This window comes from Panthera uncia (assembly GCF_023721935.1).
Source record: "Panthera uncia isolate 11264 chromosome C1 unlocalized genomic scaffold, Puncia_PCG_1.0 HiC_scaffold_3, whole genome shotgun sequence".
NCBI lineage: Eukaryota > Metazoa > Chordata > Mammalia > Carnivora > Felidae > Panthera > Panthera uncia.
Genome location: NW_026057584.1, coordinates 72,681,178 through 72,701,256, shown reverse-complemented (window position 1 = coordinate 72,701,256; position 20,079 = coordinate 72,681,178). Strand labels below are relative to the sequence as shown.

The 20,079-nt window shown below is 40.8% G+C and overlaps 1 long non-coding RNA gene across 2 annotated transcripts; it reads left to right on the top strand.

Annotated features, from left to right (window-relative positions):
* The first annotated feature begins 415 nt into the window (after positions 1–415).
* LOC125911605 (uncharacterized) lies at positions 416–19,491 on the top strand. Of its 2 annotated transcripts, XR_007454378.1 has the most exons (4): positions 416–1,242; positions 8,660–8,742; positions 18,122–18,253; positions 19,166–19,491. It is a non-coding gene; the product is annotated as an uncharacterized LOC125911605 (long non-coding RNA). The 2 variants fall into 2 exon arrangements; XR_007454377.1 differs by lacking the exons at positions 18,122–18,253; positions 19,166–19,491 and adding an exon at positions 11,010–11,506 and having other exon boundaries at positions 424–1,242.
* Positions 19,492–20,079: the final 588 nt, after the last annotated feature.

The window sequence follows — 20,079 nt, the reverse complement described above, 5'->3', positions numbered from 1 at the left end:
CAGGTGATCCTGATGGTGCCCCAGAGATCACACTTTGAAAACTACAGGTCTAAGATACCTACAAAATAGGAGTACATAGAACTAAAAGTTGCATTATACTGTAGAAACAACTGTGTTCAGGAATTCTATTTTAAAGCATACTTGGAAGATGGTCATCCAGTCTACGTGTGAATACTTCCAATGACAGGGTTCTCATTACCAGCAGAGCAGCCTTTTCCACAGCTATTCCTGTGAAAATTCACACCCTTTGAACTTTCTAAATATCTGATATATCTAGACATCTCTAGATAACTGATAGCAGCTGAATATCTCAATATTGAACTCTATCTATATATCCCTTGTGTGACAGAATTCTCCGAATCCACTAGATTCTGGGTTGCTGCTGGGGGCATACTTGCTAAGGTTTTTGGGGATGATAATCATGTCTCCCATTATTATACATTAATTAGAACTAGACACTAGAATCCAGCAGATTAAGATCAAAAGGTCAGCTCTATTTCCAGCAAACATATATGGAAAGTACAACTTGGACCTTCACTGCAATCAGCCTTCCTCATAACCCCCACCTAGTTGAACTTATCTGACATAGTCAGATACAGAGAAGCAGGATGCTTGAATCTACACCAATGTGCAAGGTTTTGAGGGTAAGAGTCACTGCTATTACCATATAAAGGCTTCACCACTAGTAGACAGGTTTTCCTGAAAGAGAAAGGAAAAACACCTAGATTCTCTTCCCTCAAACTCACCCATCTAAGAAGACAGCCCTTCTCCTCTGGTGGCCAACTTGCCACCCACTCCCACTATTTTGTCTCTTTCAAACACATCCCCAATGTTAGTTATAGAAGACCCCTCTTCCACGTTGCCCAAATGTTGGAAGGTGACCCTATTCTCAACTCAAGCCAATCGTAGTACCTCTAATCCCCTTGCAAGTGATTGGTTCTAGAATTCAGCTTTCAGCACAGCATTATTATAGAATGCTATAGAATGCACAGCATTATTCTAGATCCTGCAATTGGACCAGGGATGGGCACATGATACAAACTAGCCTAATTAGACTGAATAAGACGTTTGCTTGAACAGTTGGAAAAAAGATTTTCTAATGAGGAAGCATTTTGTTCAAGGACTGAGAGTAGCCATCTTCTAACTGCAGAAGAGTCAGTCTGAAGAAAAAAGCCTTCCCCTAGAGGCTGAGAAGAGGCAAAGAAGAGCAGAGAAATAGATTTCCAGCTCTAATTATAACAGGTTTGCTCTATCTTTGTTCATTTGTTTTTGTTGTTGTTTTTTAATTTTTTTTTGAGAGAGAGACAGACAGAGTATGAGCTGGGGAGGGGCAGAGAGAGAGGGAGACATAGAATCTGAAGAGGGCTCCAGGTGCTGAGCTGTCAGCACAGAGACCGACGTGGGGCTGGAACTCTCGAACCGCGAGATCATGACCTGAGCCAAGGTCAGACACTTAACTGGCTGAGCCACCAAAGCACGCCTGTTGTTGTTGTTTTAATTATAAAAGAAACTAAATTTCCTTATTGTTATTTAAGCTAGGTCTATCAGCGTTTCTGTCATGTCCAGGTAAAATAATTCTTACCAATAAAATACTCAAATGTTGTTCCCACGGGTTAGTAAAAGTTGCCTCATGAAAACCTAAAGATGTAGGACTAAATCTTCACCCACCAGTGCTCTATTTTAACTTATTAATGCTGCTCTTAAAGTATGTGCCCTTCACTGGACAGATTGCTCCAGACACTGTGCTACTGGCAGCTCCCAGAACTCATCACAGTGTCTTCTACGGAATACACTGTAAGCAATCATTTATTGAGCAAATGCAGATGGAGACTGCATTAACATTTTCAGCAGACACATAATAGTTGTCACAGTAAGTTCAGATAAACTAAAACCCCTAGAACATTTTTTACATAAACTAATGTCAAAGCTGTCTGTCTCTACCCTGTGTCTGAGCAGTTGCATTGTGTATGGAATTTTCTTTTTAACATTTTTACCTAAATAAAGGCCTTGATATTTATTGCTAGCCAGTTATATCTAGGAGATTCCAGCCTGGTGGATTCCAGCTCAGTTGAGATTATTTTTTTTTAAGGATTTATTTATTTTATTTATTTATTTATTTATTGAGAGAGAGAGAGAGAGAGAGAGAGAGAGAGGCAGAGGGAAAAAGAGATAGAGAGAGAGAGGGAAAGAAAGAGAATCCCAAGCAGCTCCACGTTCAGCACGGAGCCTGATGTGGGGCTTGATCTCACGACCCAGGATTCAGGACCTGAGCCGAAATCGAGAGTTGGAGAGTCAACTGATGAAGCCACCCAGATGCCCCCAAGATAATGTTTAATAGCAATGTTATCATTTGTCATGTCAGCTATTCTCCCTATTTTGGCATCAGCTTCAACAAAGATATACATTCCTTCTGTATTTTCATATGAATCAAATAGCAAAATATTGACTGAAACAGTGACAGTAAGAGAAGACTCACTCTAGGTTCTCTCATTGTTTGCTAGGAGTAGTCACTCTAGTCCTCTCCATGCATTCCTGACTTGGCTGGTAAAATAAGAATTCCTGCCTTTCTAGAAATGTCAGGTTTATAACTTCTGCCACTTCTAGTCTACTCCCTCTACTTCTGCCCATGTTTGGTGATTAGTGACTTTTGGAGAAACACTGAAAATAGCCCGAGTGCATCCTCTCTGAGTTCTTCGGAGTTGCCTCTGCTCTAGGAAACTCTTCTCCACCAAACACTGAGCTGTCTGCTCAGGGGTGACCTGTTGTGGCCCAGCTATGCCATGACTGGATAGCGTTGAAATATCAGGAACTGTTAGGGGAGAGATTGTGGGCATATACCCAGTCAGGTTCTTCCATCAGTTTAACCAAAAACAAGGACTGGGTTTTGTTTGGTTTTTTTTCTTTATTAGGTTGACACTTACATTTATTTATCCATTGCTTCAGAATCTAGGCACATAAGAACAATTTGTTATTAACTGCCTGTTTCCAAAGATTCTTTTTTTTTACTTTTTAAATTATCTCTACACCCAATGTGGGGCTCAAACTCACAACCCTGAGATCAACAGTTGCATGCTCTACCTACAGCCAGGTACCCCAAACAAAGCTCAGGCTTTTTCTCATTGTTCAGCCTACAATTGATTGTTCAACAGCTTTAAATGTATCAAAATATATTACTATTCAAGACTTTCAACATAATCAGGATTAAAGACAGATCTATGATATTCCCCTAATCGGACAACATGATAGTCCAACTAAAAAGTGAAAAGTAATGAATTAGGTACGACTTATTCTGAGCAAACACATCATAGTTTGAAATGATTGTTATCTTCGTTCAGGCTGCTATAACAAATTACCCTAGACCGGTAGGCTTGAACAACAGAAATTTATTTTCTTACACTTCTGGAGGCTGGAAAGTCCAAGGTCATGGTGCCAGCGTGGTCAGGGTTCTGGTGAGAGTTCACTTTTTGGTTGGCCATCTCATGTCCTCAAACAGTTGGGGTTGGCAGAGGAGGGGGTGGAGAAAGAGAGGGAGGGAAGAGACAGAAAGCTCTCTGGTGTCTCTTCTAAGGGCACTAATTCCATAATGATGGTGTATCCTCAGGACCTAATTACCACCCAAAGGCCCTGTATCTTAATCCTATCACATTGGGGATTAGGGTTTCAACATATGAATCTGGGAGAGTAGACAAACACTCAGTCCATAGCAATTATTGTGTTCTTATAAAAACTTACAAGTTATCTGCTGTTTAGCAAAACCTAGATGAGTATTAAAAAGAATTAGCCTTCAAGTTATACATTGGTATTTTCCATGATTCTCACTTTTTCTCCGTTCTGATAATCAGACTACTCTTTATCTTGTCTTTTAAAGCCACTCCCATGAACCACAATTCCTCTAAGATTTCTGTGGCTGTCAAATGGGACTTGCATTTCCTTCAGTCCCTTGGAATGTAATTACCAAGGTCCAGAGACGTGAATTCAAAAAAACCAAACAGATGAATTCCTACCAAATCTTGTCTCTTGAGAAAATTAAAACAAACCATAGCAATTGTCACTCCAAGCTGTCAACTGCCTGAGAGATTCAGAGATCCATGGTCGGTAATCATTTGTTACTTTGCTGAGCATCTGGTCTGGCCCACTCTCATAAGTGGTAGGTGGCATAGTTCGCCTAGCTGGTGACAGCCTAGTCACCTGCCCAATGTCCCCATCTCAACCATGTGTTCTGTGTGTACTCTTTACCTCATCATGGTGATTACAACCGCTCTGTCTTTATGAAAAAGATGCTGGGGGAAAACGTGATTTCTTATTGCTATGATGGAAATCAAAAAGGTCTAAAGAAAAGATGGCAGTCCTGAATTTAAAAGCTTAAACATGTCTTGAGTCAAATGTCTCACGAATGCCAGTGAACTCAAGCACTTTGGTGGCATGATGGTTTCTTGAAATGTTGATTTGTAATGTGTTCTCTGTATTTTCCTTCTCCCTTCATTTCAAGAAGGTGGTTGGCCTACCGGTTGGCTGAACCTGAAGCTATATCAGAATAACTTTGTTTCTTATCTTCTGGGAAAAGCTGAGCTTGTTGAAAAGTTTATGCTAAGAGTTCTAGAGAAGATCAGAGAAGAGAGAGAAAGAGATTTTGCCCAGGCAGGAAAGGGTTAGGATTTGATGGGCCCATGATGCCTTTTACCAAGAGAAGTGGCAAGACCACAAGAGGACATGGCTTCTAGCCTCACTGTATTCTGCAGCCACAGAGAGCACCTGGCTTGTATGGACCACGTGGGGTGAACAGAGAAAATAACAAGAAATCATGTGGCCTGAAGATTAGATATTTTGGAGAAGAATGCTAAATTCCTTCAATATCTACTTCACCCATCCTTCCTGGATACACAAGTCAATTCTTCTTATCTGCTAGTCCCCTTCCATTTAATTAGAGCCAAGTGCCTGAGTCTGGCTGAAGTAATGTACACCACATTTAGGCCTGCCCCTTAAGGATGTCTCCATGATCTCCCCATTACCACCTTAAATCACTTTCTGGTCTGAGTGGCAGGAAGCAAAGGATTGCAAAGCCCAGAGGATGATTGGAAGATCCCATGATGGAAAGATTCCCTGAGTTACCGCTTGACAAGAGCTGCCCAGCATGGCTACCTGACCAGGAATATCCATGTTGGACTTCATGCGAGTAAGGGACAAACCTCTTATCCTAAGAGACTGTGATCTGGAGTTGTTTTTTTTTCTTACACAATAACTAGCTTTAATTGCCCTGCCTAATTCAGATGTCTAACCCCTTGCTCCCATGCAACACATACCTCTCAGAGGCTTATATCTGGTATAGAGCAGGATACCCAAGTAACAGCTGAGATAGAGCTGTTTGCTGGTTCACTGGGATCCTAAGAGTTGCACTGAACTTGATGTAAAGGAGACACGCTACTTTAAAAGAAGATTTGACGTTGCAGGCCAAGAGTTTTATCTCATTTCTCCATCTGAACTCCTCTTTCTTTCTGGAAGAGACGCAAATGGTAGAGTCTGGCCTCCCTAACAGACAAGACTCTCCACAGCACACCTAACTGTGATTCTTCCTGCCAAGGTAGGCACCAGCTTTCTGGCCTCCCGCTTTAATTTCCAGCCTTTCTTGGTCCTTCCAGGGTACAGGCGTGAGCCTCAGAGGCCTGGAGGGCAAAGAGTTATGCTTTCTTTTGGGGGCCAAGGGGGGAGGCTTTTTGCTTCTTCAGTCAATTAATGAGATCAAAATTTCAACTTGAGGCTGCTCTGCCCCCGTCTCTAGCCCGCGCTATCACCTGAAATACTGCCCGCCACACACATGCTTTTGACAGCAAGAGCCGCTCAAAAGCCTCTCCATGCCTCTATTCCAGGAATAATCCGAGGAAAGGGTTGCTACCTGTAAAAGCTGTGAGTGCCAAAGCCCTCCCTGTCCGCTGCTTCAAAAGAACAACTACCCTCAGTCTGCCTTTATTTTGCATTATCGCTCTTCTTTTTCAATGAAAAGTCCCTGCTCTCTATTCATTATAAAGAATAAAGAGCTTTTCAAGTGTGAGTTGCTCAACCCAGAAGGGAACAGAGCTATTTTTAAGAGGGTTTCAACTCAGAGCTGTTACACAGGCCAGCCTGCCAGCAGAAGAGGTCTTCCAGGGAGGCCGAAGGCAATCGCGGCCTCTCGTCAGGAGGGGATATGCAGGAAGGAAGCTCCTGGGGCAGAAATATTCTAGCTCTCTGGCCCACAGACAGCCCTGGTGCCTTCACACCTGGCTCCTCCAGGCAGAACCTCACAAGGGGGTCGGGGGAGTATTTTTTATTCTCACCCATTTGGGGTTTGCCTGCTGCCTTAGGTTTCTCACATCGACTTCCTCCAAATAGGAAACAATCTGCTTGATTCTCATCCAGGAGCACAGAGAGGAGGGGGGCCGCCTTTATGTCCTCTCCTATCTTCGTCAAGCCATATGCAACTGGCAGCCACCACACTTCTCTCAGTGGGAAGAGGATAATCAGAGCTGGATTCCTGAATGAAAGGAGGAACATGCAGAGTCGCCTGCCTCTCGCCCAATGGCAGTGGAATCCTTGTGGCCTGAGTCAGTCCAGAGCTCATCTGAAGCCCGCGCCCTTTAGGGACGGGGATGGGCTCTCAGATTCAGAGTCAGAGGGGCGTGGGTTCAAACCTCGCCTGTCGGGCCCCTGTTCTCTTAGGGTAAATGAGGATAACACTACCATCCTCTCAGAGGCGTTGTGGGGAGGGTTACCCATCCTACAGTGGCACACGCATGTTCATCATGGATCTGGGGGCTGGAAAGGTATGCTCTCTAATTTCTTTGAAGAACAGAAAATGGTGCTGCTGGATGACAGAAGAGATATTGACAATTTTATAGGAACTAATGATTCAGGAGGATTGAGATGGCTTTCTATTCTCACATTACATTAAGCTTCTCCAACAGAGAGAAGGGGCAGGGAATTGAAACTATCCCATTGTTCTGGTAGCTTTGGGGAGTAGAAGACATGTGTGTATCCTAAATGATGAGAGGGGACAAAAATATCAACTAGTTTCCTACAAAGAATTGCCAAAAGAAATAGAGAAACTTTTTTCATTACAATATACCTTGCACCATGGAGGTACAGAACTTATAGAGTCATCTTCAGTAAATTTTTTTAAGGGAAAGTAATAGCCAAGAAAATATAGGCTATTGGACCCAAGGGCAAAGATAACACAAAGATATGCAGGTATAGGGTTATACTGTTAGAAAGATGGGGCAACCAATGAGGCTCTGAGCTTCCAGTAGGCCAAAGCAGAAAGGGAAATATTATGTTACCAAATGTATATCTTTCATGAGGAACCCCCTACTGCTACCAATTCCTCATCCTTTTTTATCATAAGATTCATGAGCATGGATAATTATCTTCAGGAAGAGAATACTTGGGGAGTTTCACTACGGCCTCTTTCAAGTATTTGATGGGCTGCCAAGTACAAAAAGGAAAGATTGCTTTGGGTAATTCCAAACCACAAAACTAGAATCAATGAGTGTAAGTTAAAGGGAACAGATTTTGGTTAAAAATAAAGAACTTTCTAACAATTAGAGTTGTCCATAAATGGAATGAGCTGTCTGGCAAAGAAGTGAGCTCCCTGTTACTGGAAGTGATCAAACAGAGGCTGGCTAACCATCTGCTAAGGATAAAAAGGATTTGTACATAATGAGAGAATTATGCAACAACATAATACAAGGCTCTTCATGACAGTTTTATTTATAATAGTGGGAAAGAAAATAGAATCAACCTAAATGTCCAACAGTAGGGGATTAGATTATTATGGTACTCTCATATGATTTATTTATTTTTTACAGATTTTACAGATGTTAAACATCAATCAAATGATGACATGGGAAATGCTCATAATCTGTTACTAAGTGAAAAAAAAAACAGGCTATAATAGCATATATATTGTGATGCCATTTTGTCAAAAAAATATTTGTGTGTGGAAGAATAACACTAAAAAGTCCGTACATGAAAACATTAATAATGATTGCCATTAATGTTTGAATTATGGGTGATTTTCCTCTTCAGAGCTTCTCAGGGTTATCCAAGTCTTGTATGTTGAGCACTTACCACTTATGTAAGTGGGAGGGGGGGTGGGGGGAGTAAAAAGAAAAAAAACCTCCAAAATCTCTTATTCACTAGTAGCTTCAACTAGATGATCCCTACAGTTTTTCAAACCTAAGATTCTATGATTTTTATTTTAAGTTTACGTTGATTGTTTTTCTCATAAAGTAACTTGTCTTTAAAAAAGATTTTAGTCAAATATAAACGCCCTCCCCCCCCCAAATATATTGGCTTAAATCATAAAGTTTGGGTATAATCAAATATATTTCTGACTGCCATGGCCATTTTCATCTGAAGTCTCTTTTGAAAATATTTGGGATATAATTTTAAAAGTCTATACAGGAGAGTAGAAAGAGCTTATGAATTGGAATCAGACACTGCTGGGTCTCAAATTTTGGTTCCATTACATACCAGCCTTAATTTCCTCAACTTTAATGTGGGATAATAATAATAACTAAGATTCGTTTAAGATTCACTACGTGCCAGACACTGGTTAAGTGCTTTACATGCAATGGAATCCTCAATAAAGTCCCCTGAGGTGAATTCTATTTTCCTTATTTTTCAGATGATAAAACTAAAGCACAGAGAATTTCTATATCTTGCCAAGATCAGACAGCTCTAAGTGATGGAGGAAAAATTCAACCTCAGGTAGTCTAACCTTAGGAACCATGGTGTTAACCACTATACTATACTGCCTTAGAGAGTTGTGGAAGGATTGATTAAATTAACACACATAAAATGCCTAGCAGAAAAGCAGGCAGTCAGCATGTTAAGTTTCTCCCTAAACTTTTCCATAGCTATTTGGCCCCAGAAAGACTTTTGATTGTCTTCTCCAAGAATGCATTCAATGAATACACTGGAGAAATGTTGACTGTATGGTAGGCAGTCTTACAACAAGTTCATTATCAATGGCATTGATGTCAAAATCAGAGATATTAGAAATCATGTCCCACAGCATTCATTCTGGGACTGATTCTTTAATATTTCATCAATGATTTACATGGATAGAACAGAAAATAAGCTCCTAAAGCTGACAGATGATACATGCTGTTAGCAGATGACACCCATCGTCAGTTAGGAGGGCTAGCATCCAGGACAGGATTAGAATTCCAAATGGTCTGGCAAGATGGAGAAGAGGTGGAGGCAAAAAGAATGAACTTCATTAGCAACTAGCACAGAGTAATACATTTATTAAGAGGGAAAACATTATACCAGCATAGCAAGGGCAGTGACTAACAATGAATAATTGTTGCTGGAAAGAGTTAATGGTTAAAGTTGCTCATAAGCTGGAAGTGAGACAGAAAAGTCAAGTCTGATTCTGGAAATGTACTGAAAAAATAAGACTTTGTTGGAGTAAATCAATTTCCCCATTATATACCATATTTGAAACACTCTTTTGAGTCCTGTGTTTTTTTTCCCTCAATATTGTTCTGGACTTATTGGAAAAGGCATACAAAAAGTAAAGGAAATTTTTACAATTACAAAATACAACCCGAGGGAATAGTGAGGGAACTGAGATCTTTTAGTTGAAGACCAGTCAATTGCTGACAATTCATTTCAGAAATGCTTACTGAGCAGTATCTATATGCCAGCCTTTGTGCTGGGTGCTGGGAGACAGAGAGAGTCAAGATCTGGTTTCTGCCCTTGAGAAGCTTAAAGACAAGAGAATAATCACTCTTAGGTTTATAAAGACTGTTATTTAGCTCTGATATTTGTGTCATTCCTGGCTAACTCCTATGCATCTCTTTCTTTTATCTCCCCTTCTTTCCCTCATTTCCTCTTCTTTTTCTTCCCTTCTCTAGATGTTAGGTCTGTGATTGGAGCCCACTAGCATGGCAGGTGAGCTAGGTATATTCAGTAGCGTCCCATTTGAGACTTTGCCAGGATACTAAGATCTTTTCTTCTTCCATCTCAAAATATTTCTATAAACATCTTTCACCCTTCACAAACTTCCAATAACATTTCAGGCAATGAAGCAAGGCTGGGAGAGAGAAAAGTAGGTTGTCAGATGCAGAATAGATCAGTTTGGCTGGAGAGAATGCTAGAGTAGGTATATTATGAATTTTATAATATTAAGGAATTTTAACTTCCTCTTATTGGTGACAGAAAGTCAATGAAAGTTTGTGAGAAAGGGAGTGACAAGATCAACTTATGTTTTAGCAAGAGTGATCTTATTGTGGTAGACGGAATGGGTTCTTAGCAGACCGACTGGAGGAAGAGTCTTGTTAGAAGGTGGTTATTAAGCTATAAAAAATGACCAGGATTAGGCAGTAAAGTTAAAAGAGGCAGAAGATATGCAGACGTGAGAGACACTGTAAAAGAAAAATCAATAAGATTTGATGCCTAAGTAAATATGAGCATCAAAGGAAAGAGAGGAATTGAAAACAACCCATAGATAGTAGACAAGGGGTTTGGAAATAAAAATGTCATTAACCAACCGGGACAGTGGGAAGGTCAAGATGTTTGAGGTAAGGCAGTCATGATGGGTTTAGGGCCAGACAGGTTGTCTTTGTGTTGATGGAATATATACATAAAAACCATATATCCAATGGTGAGCTAGGAATAGATTTTCTAGATCATCCTCACAGAGGTAATAGTATGTCCTGGAAACCTCCACCTGTATATCCCACTGACACATCACACTCTGCATGCCTAAGACTGAACTCCACTGTCATTCACAAACACGAAACTCAATTTGTGTTTTTCCTCAAGTTAATCATGCTTTTATAAACACCCAGGCTACCAAACTCAGAGTCATCTCTGGCACCTTCCTCTCCCATCCTTTCCACTCCCACAAGCAACTAGCCACTAAAACAATCAATTCTAGGAGCAAAATATGTTGTATATCAATTCCTAGTGCCATAGTTAATGCTTGCATGGTATGTTCTCTTAACTATCACACAATTTTATAACAGGTTTTCATGCCACGTGAGTCTGTATTTTTCCACTGGCTACTGAATGAAATTCAAAGTCTTCCAGAATGAACATACTTGTCCAGTCTAATCATTGAGTATGTCTATACATACCCAACCTGAAAAAGCCCCACAAGCTTCCCTGCCTTTATTTAATGATGCCAGGCATTTGTATGCCTGGGTTGCCTTTATTGATGATGTTCCATTACTTTGGAATAAAGTTCTCTACTCAAGGAAAATCTTTCAATTTCTGAGTCCTGTGCTAGCCCCATTATGAGGGCTTCTCATTGCTTGTTCTCTTCACTCATGTTGTTTTCTTTGAAAGCAAGAGCCTGAACCAGGGAGGTGGAAGTAGATGTGGGGAAGAAGCAAAGTAGGTAATAAAAGTCTAAGCAAAGGATTGTGGGGAAGATGGACACAGAGAAGGGAGAAGTTCAAGATAAAATGATAGTCTTGGCCAGGCCCAGTTAGCTGGAGAGAATTATCATGTCTCCCTTGACAAAAGGGAAGAAAGAAAGAAAGAAAGAAAGAAAGAAGAGGGGAGGGGAGGGGAGGGGAGGGAAGGGAAGAGAAGGGAAAGGAGGGGAAGGGAAAGAACAAAAGAAAAAGATTAATTTGGCTTTGAGTATGTTTGAGTTGAGAGATCAGCAATGAACCCAAATTGAGTTGATAATTAAAAAGCCTTTCAGAAATGAAAAGAGTGGTTGAAGCTAGAGAAAAATATTTGGAATTTACACGCAAAGAGATGATACCAGATGTGTGGGGAATAAAGGGATAGAAGATTCTGTTAGGGAAAAGGTTGGCCTGAGGTTAGACTATAAACATGTTATCAGAGTTCCAGTCCAAAATGTCAACATAGGAAGACCCTGAACTCACTTCCTCGGTGGACACACCAAGTCTACACCTATTTATAAAGCAATTCCTCCTGAAGAAAAAAATAGACAAAGAAAAACAAACAAACAAAAACAAAAACAAAAACAGACCAAATAGAGAATGGCAAGAGAGATGGAAGCAGGGTAACAAAGGGAAACCCCGTCTGCCCACATGGTGAACTATAGTAAAGAAGGGACGTACAGGGACCATCAACAGATTCATCTGCGCTGGGGCACAGAAAAAAAAGCCATGGTTTAAAAGGGCAACTAGAATATAGAGGAGCCATCTCTAGAAACCTGCCAAACAGCAGGAGAGTTGCTGGAACTCTTTCCAGGTCAGAGGAACTGATGAGTGCCAGAGTTTACATTTGCCCTCTACCTTGATTGTGCAGACAGGAGCAGAGTACCAGGCACCATAGCTGGCCTGCCACCTCAGCAGGCCCCAGGCCCCTAGCCCACACCAACCCCAAATGCCCTACGGCACAGGAAAAAAAAGGGGTGTAGTCTAAAAGAACAACTAGAACACAGAAGAACTAACATTAGAGCCCTGCCAAATGGTAAGGGAGCTGTTGGAACTCTCTCTGGGTCAGACAGGCTTGCAGGTGGCATGGTTTACATTCCCCTTCCACTTTGAGATGGGAACAGGATTCTGGATATCATAGCCAGTCTACCATCTCAGTGGGACCCAGGTCCCTAGCTCACATCAGTCCCAGCTGTCCCACCAAGGCAGCCCCAGCTTACTGGGAAACCCCTGGTCAGCTCTCACTATAGCTCTAGCCATCTCACCAAGATGACATGCATGCAAAATACCCCGAACACTTCAGGCCGACACCACTTCAGCTCCAGATGACTGGCTAGAGCACCCGCAGAACAGAGCATCTCAGGACCCCATGGCCCGCACCTGCCTCAACTCTATCTGTCTTGCCACAGCACCCCCTGCACAGAGTGCTTCAGGATCCCTGGTCCACAGCCCACCTTAGCTCCAGACTCTTTCCACTAAGGTGCCCCTGCATGGAGCATCTGGCTTACACATGTCTCAGCTTCAGCTGCCCTGCCAGGTCTCCCCTGCATGGAGCACCCTGAAATACCTGAGCTTGCATCCACTTCAGCGTCAGCTGTCATCCCAGGGTGCCCTCAATACAGACATCCCTGGCCTGTGCCCACTTCAGCACCAGCCATCCCACCAGGGCAGCCCCAGCACAGAGTGTCCCAGGACCCCCTGCCCATGCCAGCCACAGCTCCAGGCAGCCAGACAAAGTCACCAGGCATACATAGTTTACATAGGGTACAACCATACACAGAATCATTTCTTCAAGTTTAGGACCAGTAGCTGTCCCATTCATAGAAACAAACACAGAAAGTCAAGCAAGATGAGGAGACAGAGGAATATGCTCCAAATAAAAGAACAAGACAAAAGCTCAGAAAAAGAACTAAATGAAACAGTGATAAGCAATCTACCTGATAAAGAGTTCAAAGTAATGGTCATGAAGGTGCTCTTCAGACTAGAGAGAAAAGTGGGTGAAGTCAGTGAGAACTTCAACAAAGAGAAAATACAAGAAAGAACCAATTAGAGTTGAAGGATACAATAACTGAAATGAAAAAAATACATTAGAGGTAATCAATAGCAGATTAGAGGATGCAGAAGAACAGACCAGCAATCTGGAAGATAGGGTAATGGAAAGCACCCAGGCTGAACAGCAAAAAGAAAAAGAATTAAAAAAAAAAAAAAAAAAAAGTAAGGATAGGTTAAGGGCTGTCTTAGACAACAGCAGTGAACAAACACTTGCATTGTAGGGGATCCCAAAAGGAGAAGAGGGTAAGGGGACAGAAAAATTATTTGAAGAAATAATACTTGATAACTTCCATAATCTGGGGACGGAAGTAGACATCCAGGTTCAGGAAACACAGAGAGCTCCAAACAAGATAAACCCAAGGAGGTCCACACCATGACCTGTAATAATTAAAATGTCAAAGATTCAAGATAAAAATGCTGATTCCTTACCCAGAACTATAAAATTAAAAGGTCTGAGTAGGCATGAAAATCTGCATTACAACAAGCCCTCTGTGTTGCTCTATGCTTACCATAGTTTTTAAAGAGCTATTTGATATTAGAATGATGGATTTTAAATTCCTTAAGGTTGCTTGATGCATGTAAGAATTTATAATGAAGTGTGTGTATATATGGTGGGGATGGGGAGTGATGGATGGGGTAGGAGTGCTGAAGTTTGACAGACCTGGTAATCTGGGAATTGGTTATGAAAATGACAGTTTTCTTGAGGCTGGAGAGTGTGGCATTCAGATGGGATGACAGAGAAAAGGTATGTGAACAGGCACTGGTAACTGAGTTGTCTTATATGTATGAGTAGTGCTTGTTGGCTATGTTTCACTGCATAAGTCCCTCTGTGAAATAAACCCTGTTATGGTGATTGTTTTCAAAAACTATTGTGAGAAATAAACCAGAGAGACAAACATATAATGGAAAACATGTACTTACATTTGACCAATTCCTAAAAGATGAAAGTTGATACTTTTTGGAGTATGGTATCATTTTAAAGCCCAAATATCACATGAGTCATTGTTTTCGATAACTTTTATCACTACCAATCACTCTCAAACAAAATATATAACTTTAACTTAACAAGCTATAACTATCAGGTTAAACAAATTTAATAAACTAGCAGTTTATCTAATTTCTTAAATTTGTTAGCTCCAGTACCTATTAGTCTTAGAACTTCTCTCTTCAGAAAGGTAAACAAGCTTTAAATATAGACAATATATAGTGAAAGCTTGCCACTCTATAAAAATTTGCCACCAATTGTAAGCTTATCTATAAAGAGCATAGTTATGAGGGAAAAAAAGAAAAAGAAGAAATGTGGCTGTCACCCTCAAAAATTTATTCATGCCCTTTGTGGTTCCCTCCCTCTCATCCCTCTTCACCCTCCACTTGGTTCCAGGTGACCACTGAATCTGCTTTAGTTATTGTAGATTAGCTTGCATTTCTAGAATTTTATATAAATGGAATCATATGGTACGTATGTACTCTTGTTTTCATCCGACTTCTCTCACTCAGCATATTATTTTAAGATTTATGCATGCCATAGTGTTTGTAAATAGTTCACCCATTTTTATGGTGGAGTTGTATTCCATTTGTGTGACCATACATTTATGTTAATCCATTCACCTATTGATGGACATGTTAATTGTTTCCAGTTTTTGGCTATTACAAATTAAGCTTCATTAAAACACACACACACACACACACACACATAAAACATGTTACTAGTTTCTAAGATGAGAGGAGGAATTCTGAGTAGCAAAAGAGCCAGACAAAGACTGGCCACCGAGGTAAAATTGCACAGTTTTCTAAAAAAGTAACTTTTTTGTCTTTAACGTGTTATGGAAACTAACAATTTCTGAGACATCATACTTGTGATTTGAGGAAACTGCCAATCCTCTGCTCAATTGGGTCCCTTTTGATTAGAAATTGTGAAAATTAATCATTTTTCTTCCAAAAGAGGTATTCTATTCTTATGTGAGGGTATCTAACCAAAACCAACAACCAAATATCAGGCCGTAGAATTTTTTTTTTAATTTTTTTTTTTAACGTTTATTTATTTTTGAGACAGAGAGAGACAGAGCATGAACAGGGGAGGGTCAGTGAGAGGGAGACACAGAATCTGAAACAGGCTCCAGGCTCTGAGCTGTCAGCACAGAGCCCGACGCGGGGCTCGAACTCACGGACCGTGAGATCATGACCTGAGCCGAAGTCGGACGCTTAACCGACCAAGCCACCCAGGCGCCCCAGGCCGTAGAATTTAAAGAGAAGTGTGTTAGTAGGAGCTGTTTTCACATCATCTAATAACATACTGGGGTGGGGGACTGGAATAAAATGTGTTAAAATGGATTCAATTTGACCAAAATACAGCTTTTGAAAGAACTTCTTTTTAGCACAGGGCTTCTTTGTTGTTTTTAGAGGAATTTATTGAAATAAAAATATTATAAAAATACATGCTTGTTGTAAAATGAATCCAAACAATCCATAAATAAAGAAGTAAATATGAAAGCCTCATCATGTAAGCAAGTTGGCCTATACCCTCATAAACTTTTCAGAATACATACATAATTATATATATATTTTTTTCTACATATGACTTGTCCAACTTCCACCATCTCATTTCCTCTAAAAATAACAACCTATAGCAATTAAAAATTACATTTAAAAAGGTTACATTTCTACAGGACACCCACACGTATCACATTTCACATTTGTTACATTCTGACCCTTACTCTGATGGTAGAAATGGGCAGGGTAGGATTATTGGTGCCATTTTATAGGCAATATTATTCACGCAAAGTCTCAAGGCTACTTGTGCTGAAGAAGTTGTGACTTGAGTCCTCCATACCAAAAAACATGTTTCTTTACTACATCACACTGTTCCCCACAGTGGGATTTCCACATCTGAGTCTTCTCAGCCTCAGCTAAAGTGTTCTACAGTGTACATCAGATCAAAACCTGAATTAGGATATAATTTTGAACATCACCATGTAGTTGCCTACTAGCTTTCTTTAGATAGGAAAAGAGTGGCCTTCCAAACTTAATCTACCAAGTATCTGGATTACATCTTGAAGTGATGACAATGGAGGGTATGATGAAAATTCTACAGGACTCCACACTGATGTTTCTATATATAACCTAACTTTATACATAAATATTTCTGGCAATGGGCACATTCACTACTGAACAATATGCTGGTAAAACAAAACAAAACAAAACAAAATAAGACAAAACAACACAGTGGGCCCAAGGAAGAGTCACTTATGCTAAACTCCACAACACCAATCTGAGACTTAACCATAGTTTCTGCTCTCCCAGAAATGGATTCTTAAATCATTCAATCAGGAATCGCCTGATGAGCACCAGTTAGGGTATTCTGCCTGATAGAGCCCCATCCCTTAAAGGAAAGTAACCTTGCAATAACCAACCCACTTTTTTGCCTAGTAAAAAAAGAGCTGCTCCCTTCTGCCTATCAAAGTCTATCATTTTTTAAGTTTATTTTTATTTTGAGAGAGAGAGAGAGAGAGAGAATCCCAAGCAGGTCTGCACTATCAGCTCAGAGCCCAATGCAAGGCTCGAACTCATGAACCATGAGATCATTAAAATTCTACCATTTTGTACAGCTCCGTGGAGCCCTATTCGGTCTGCTAGTTTGGATGCTGCTTGATTTGAGTTTATTTTTGCCCAAATAAACTCTTAAAATTTTTACATATGCCTATGTTTATCTTTTAACAGTTCTAGTGAAGGGAAATTGGTAGAAGAGATGCAAGAGGTAATACAGAGGAAAAAGTGCTACTATATTTCATTTCTGAGAAACACTTTTCCCCACATCTTACTACTTAGAAATAGGCATTCATCTTACAAATCCATGGATCTTTGATTTGGTGAAGAACACTAAACAGAGACTCATTAAAACTGGACTCTTGTCTAAATTCCGATAGTTCCCCATTTGGGGAGGGGCATTTAATCCCCCAGTATTGTGAACAAGACATGACATACGTAATGCTCACTGCAGGCTACGCAGGAATTGCTCTTAATAACTAACATTTATGGAGGGTTTGCCCTGTTCCAGTTACCGTTCTTAGCACATTGAGAGGATTTTCTCATTTTAATCCTCATAGCAAACCTCTTAGGAAACTCCTATAAATATCCCAGTTTTATAGATGAGCAAAGTGAGATTTAAAAGGTTCAAATGAATGTAGCTATAGGTGAAAACTGGTAAGTGGCAGAGCTGGGAGTTGAAGAAGGAAGTACAAGGCCAGAGGCTCCCCCACTAACCCCAATACTATTGACCTACTTGCTAGCTATGATTTCACCTCATCGCCTTTTTATTTTCCTTCTTCCTGTTCCATTCCTCCACAGGTTTACTGCTGATCCTGATTTATTATAGACTCAGATGCCTTTAGGATTATACACGTAGAAAGAACTGGTAAAGTATGATCAGTGTTAGGGATAGTAAACAATATGATTCTCAGCCTGGGCATGTGCACACACACACACACACACACACGTTAAACAACACATCAAATTAAACCGAAAACCAAACCAAATAGCCGTGGACTAGCTTTTTAAAAAGTAATACAAATTAAATTTATTAGGGATCCTTGGAATGTCCAAAAAAATGTGTTGATTTCAGCTACCAGTATGGGAACTTTGATTAAGTCTCCAAGTAATCATATCTATTCCAGATGGATTATAGCAACACCTGCAAAAACTCCAGTAAACCTAAGGAAAGAAGGTGACTCGAATGGATCTATAAGTCCCTAAAGAGGAGGTCTCCAAAATGACATTTTTATTGAGCACGTCCTATCAAATAACAGGTACTTTTGTTTCATGCATCTTCTCCTTAAACCATTTCTAAGAAGGAGGACTAGAGGGTCTTGTTTTTTTGGTTACCCAATTAAGGCTCTAGGGAGTGAATAACTTGCCCAAGACTTTCAAAGCCTCAGCTTTTCCTGTACACTCACGGGGTCAGAGATGGATGTATCATTAAGCCAATGAAGACCCTCAGTTCTTTCCAAAGCCCTGAATCTGTTTTTATTCATAGTTTTATGTTCTCTTTCTTTAAAAGAGCCCTCCAAACTGTTTAAACATTATGGTCCCTCAAAACACAGATCCATGCTGTAGGGAGGGGAGTCAAAAGGCTGTGCTAACAGCTATCTTGAACGAGTCGCCCTCTGATTCCAGCTCCCTTCCAGTTGAAGAGAAAGCCACAAACCGCACAATCTCTGGCCCATCTCAGAACTGTGGGAATTTATACATCCTGTACTTCTCCTGAGAGAAGCATCTAGCTCTCTGCTGTTCACCATGCAGAGACACTTGGAGGACAATGTTGACTATATTTTTGCAGCCTTGGTTTTTCTATTAATTGCCAAGTTGCCCCTAGCCTGCAGGAAATGAGATGCCAAAAGGAAGGGGAGTGGATCCCTTCCAGACCTCTACAACTCTCAGATTATACTAAACCAGTAGCAAAAACCCTCTTTAGCATTTGAAAGGGAAGGCAATTGTATTGCTAAGCCTCACTCTACCGCCTCCAGACTTTTCTCAGCCAGAGAACAAAGGGAAAAAAGCAAACACCACTTCACACTCTTATTCATTGGAGGTTAAAAGAGACCTCCCACTATACAAAAGTCCTTCTAAAGGTCAGTTTGGGAGTGTATTGAGGAGGGCACTGGCTGGGGAACAAAATGTTTACCATCACTCTCAGGCGGCTGCTTCTGTTTTTCTTTCAGCACGTGCACGGGGTACATCTGTCAGAATTGGACGTTTTCATCCCCAGTTAGCTTGCTGGTGGTCAAATTATGCTTCCTTGGCCCTCCTCAGTCTTTTGCAGATTCTTAATTCCAGTTGAACTAAGAAAGCAGGGCCACCGCGGGCCAGGACAACTCCCTGGGGACTGTTATTCATTCATATTCATTGAGTCAACAACTACTCATTGAGTACGGAACATGTGTCAAGCACTGTTCTAGGTGCCAGAAGGATGTAACAACACTAGAGCTGATGCAGTTGTCTTAGAGCTTCCATTCAATGCGGAAAGCCTGACATTAAACAATAAAACATGCACACCATTTTTTTTTTTAACTACAACTGTGATAAATATCTGAAGGAGCACAGTGTGCAAAAAGAGAGGTTAACATGAGAGTGGCTGACCTCACAAGGCCTGTAAGAGAGGGGGACTTCTTTGAGGAAGTGAGTGGGAGTTAGCTATGTGCCAGAGAAAGTTGTGATCATGCTGGGTATCCCAGGCAAAAAGTCCCTGACTTGGGAAAAAGATGGCTGGGCACAGAAATTGGAAGACTAATGTGGCTAGAGCCCAGAGGGCAAGCCAGAATGCAGCTGGAGATTGGTCAGGAGGGGAACTTCTATAAGGTGTCTATTCTGTAGGCTTTTGCCTTCTGTCTCCAAGGCAACAGTGAGGAGGGGGATCTTGGGGGGGGGGTTAGTTACAGGATTTAATAAGGGAAGTGACTTATGAGGTTTGTAGTGTCAAGAAAGAGTTTTAGGGGCAAGACACTGATCCAGGGAAACCAGTTAATAAGCTATAGCAAAAGTCAACATGAAAAGTTCTCAAATTTTAATTAATTGCCTGGGAATCCTGTTACAATGCAGATTCTGATCCAGGAGTGATCTGGGGTGGGGACCAAGA